General features: G+C 29.7%; 1 long non-coding RNA gene across 1 annotated transcript; it reads right to left on the bottom strand.

Annotated features, from left to right (window-relative positions):
* Nucleotides 1-32: 32 nt before the first annotated feature.
* On the bottom strand, nucleotides 33-3,699 carry LOC111373670. Its single transcript, XR_002698995.1, has 2 exons — nucleotides 458-3,699; nucleotides 33-299 (listed from the first exon to the last, which is right to left on the bottom strand). It is a non-coding gene; the product is annotated as an uncharacterized LOC111373670 (long non-coding RNA).
* Nucleotides 3,700-3,705: the final 6 nt, after the last annotated feature.

Genomic DNA, 3,705 nt, shown 5'->3' with positions numbered 1-3,705 from the left:
AAATGTGCAGAGTGGATGGATGCTGAGGCGAAGAAAAAAATAAATTGTTTGTTTCTATTTCTTCCAAAGAGAAACTAAAATTAGCCCCCCAAAAAAAATATATATACAAAATTTGTCCAAGAACAAACATCATGAAAGCTAAAACCTTAAATTTTTACAAATCATCACAAACTCACACAAAAATGAACAAATACTTAGCTAAATACCTAAAAAAAAATATATTTATGCAACAGCGAAGCCGACTGAAGAACTTTTGCAAACAGCCACCAAACTCCCTTCTTCCCAAAATCCTCGTTCGCCTGTGGTTCTCCAACACAATTCAATAAAGGATACACAAGAAGAACATCAAAGGAACAAACTTTAGGTATTTTAAGTTCAATGATTGACAATATAATTGAAGCAACTGTAAGAAATATGCAGAAGATGAAGAAATTGAAACTGTGAAAATTATACTTACAGGTATACATCTCAATTGCCTTAGACTCTTTAGAATTTCCATTCACAATCGATCGAAAAAGAAAAATTCCTGATAGTGATGAGATAAAGGCAAGAAAGCTCAAAAACCGACAACTATTACAAATTTAACAAATTACTATAAATAAATAAGGAAAAGTTGAAAATATACATACTACCTAAACATATGAACAAATACCTAAACAACTTAATCGGAAGAATTTACCTAAGAAAAGAACACAATTGCAGTCAAAAAAATACAATCAAACACTATACACGTAAAAACAATAAATACAATTTGCAATTTGCAATTTCCTAAGAATAGTTCAATGATAAATACTATAATAAAAACTCTAGGAAAAAAATACAAAACAAACAATAAACTAAAACAAAATTGAACAAAATCTAAAAAAGAAAAAAATAAATATCATACTTAAAGATAAAACAGTTCAACCGTGAATAATAATTCATCACTTTCAACCAAATTTGTCGATTGCATCGAAACAAATCAATCGCAATAATTAACCCTTAAAATCTCAATACACCTAATTACACCAACCATAACAACATACCAATTTCAGTAACTTGTTTGAATTTTACCTTCCTTCTCCTTCTTGCGGCTCGATTTCTTTTGGTTTCTCCGTAAAGAAATTTCGAAAAAAGCAACATAAATGAGAAAGAGTGAATGTGAATGAAGAGAGAGAAAGTCAATGGGACCACAATTACAAAAATGTTGGAATTTATTTGACTTTTGTACTATTCAGATCGTGATATAGTGCTCAGCCTTTACTATTGCAACAGTCCAATGCTTGTGCTATATATAAAGCCACCCTCAACCTTATTGCCCATCGCATTGGTTGTTTTGCCCATGAACCAATCAAAACAATATCTAAAAGAAAAGCTAAATCTTCAAACAAGAACGATCATTGGAAGTAAAATTGGAAGATAGACCACTTCATTTTGATCTCAAATTAATCTCTAACAAATAAATAAGGTATAGAGAAATAGATGAAGACAATTGGAGTATTGATCCAACTTGATGCACAAGACATTATGTGGACTTAAATATGCATCCTCAGTTCATATATCCAGCTGAAGAACTTTAACATTGAGTTAACATATTGATTTTCCTATTATCATTTGTGATCAGTTAATGGAAATAAAATAATTCTATTAACTTAACGACAATAAATTTTTACAAGTTCGTTCACCAATACTGAGGTTACTAAAGCAAATTACTCAAAAAAAAATGAAGATATCCAATATTATCTAACAGAAATTAGTACACCAAAAAATTCCTTAATCATGAAGTTTATAAAATAAAACAAAAATAAAATTTAAATAATTATCGAAAGTAATATACATCAGTATACCTCTAGATGAGCACATACCTAATTTTTTCATTTCAAAGAGTAAGGGGGAAAATTGTTAGATTTTTGCGTACTTCAAATACAATTTTTGCAAAATAATACGAAAATGAATAAAACTAATATAATTTCAAATGACATAAATTTTTCTTTCTGGCTTGCAATTGATCAAAATGGCTGCCCCAAAAGCCTCTCGAGCAATTTTCTCCAGAATGTTGTACTGATCCATTCTTTATTTCATTAGTCACCAATCTTGAATCTCAAAACTTAAATATCTCACTGCATTAATACACAGAGAGCACTATATGACTACAAAAATTAAAAGATAATGATTTATAATCTATAGGCTGTTTCTAAAACAAAAGATATGAAGGCTAATAATTTACCATATGAAGTTTAAGTAGTAGGAAAATATGCAAAAAACAATGTAAAGGGATCACTTTTGATGTTGGATAAAATACAATCAACAATAAAACAAACTTGACTGAAAAGTTGGCAGGTAAAATTGTGGTCTAAGATATAGTTGGCCAAAACAAAGAAATTAATATGTACACTTAGTTCAATATATTCTAGAACAGTTATTAAATGTTTATAAGAAAATAGTATTTATATATACAACAAAAGCTATATCTGGTAAGAAAGTAATCCTCTAAATCAATAGTCTAACACAACACAATCAAGTTAACAAAACATTATAAAAGTTTGGACAATTGACAAGAACCAACAATTTTTTATAAAACATATACTTCATAGTATTTTGAAAATGCTCTTAGAAAAGGCTATGAAGATCTTATCAAAGCAAGAATTTCTTGGTAGACGACATTTTTGTGCATGTATTACGTATTGTAGGTTTGTCTAATGGCTTTATCAAAATTTTAATAGCTTTACTTGTTTTGGCTCTTGACAAAGCAACGTATAACTGTCCGTGAGAAAATACAGGTTCTGGAAGATAAAGCCCAACATAATATAAAGTTTGACCTTGGGATTTGTTTATTGTCATTGCAAAACATGGATGGATTGGGAATTGAGTTCTTTTAAAAGGAATTGAAGTTTTATCACTTTCAAGCAGTACAAAAGGAATTCTAGGTAAAAATACTTGCTTTCCACGGTATTCTCCAATAGCAATTTCTACATCAATCACATTTCATTCAAATCTTCGACAAATAAGTCTTGTTCCATTGCATAAACCTTCAGATAGATTAATATTTCGAAGTAACATAAAGGGATAGTTTTGTTTTAATGTAAGTTCATGTGGTGGAATACCATTCGGAGTTAGCGTATTTAGAAAATCTTCTTGGATACTTTGTTCGGATTTGTCAATGGTTTCATCAAAGCTGTAATATGTAAATATCTTCCCAGGAATTTCTTTTAGTAAAATATTGTTTATTTGATCGACATATTCATTTTTCGGTGTCAAAATGACTCTATTAATCATAGTATCTAAATTTTCTATATTTGGAAAAACCACGTTAATCAAATGTCTCAAAGATTGAAATTCGTCCTCAAACTATATGGTTATATCGGATGGAAGTTTAATCATCCGACATGAGTGTTCTTTCTCCGTACCATTTTCGATACTAAGTAAATATTTACAAAATAATGGATCTAATTGAGCTCTCATATTTTGAACTAATGGTAAATGGGTAAAAGAAGGCCACAAATATGAAAAAACCAAACTCGCCTTCATTATATCTTCTTTTTTTCCTCTTTGAACAATCGGTAAAACTTGACTAAAATCTCCTCCTAATACAATTATTTTTCCCCCAAATGGCACATCTCATTAGTTAATATCTTTTAAAATTTTCCACAGCGTAACGATTTACCATTGGTGCCTCATCCCATGTGATTAGTTTAGTCATCCTGAAAAGGTCTACCAATGCAGACT

This window comes from Olea europaea, unplaced genomic scaffold, assembly GCF_002742605.1.
Source record: "Olea europaea var. sylvestris unplaced genomic scaffold, O_europaea_v1 scaffold11503, whole genome shotgun sequence".
Taxonomy (NCBI): Eukaryota; Viridiplantae; Streptophyta; class Magnoliopsida; order Lamiales; family Oleaceae; genus Olea; species Olea europaea.
This window is presented reverse-complemented; position numbering and strand designations above follow the sequence as displayed.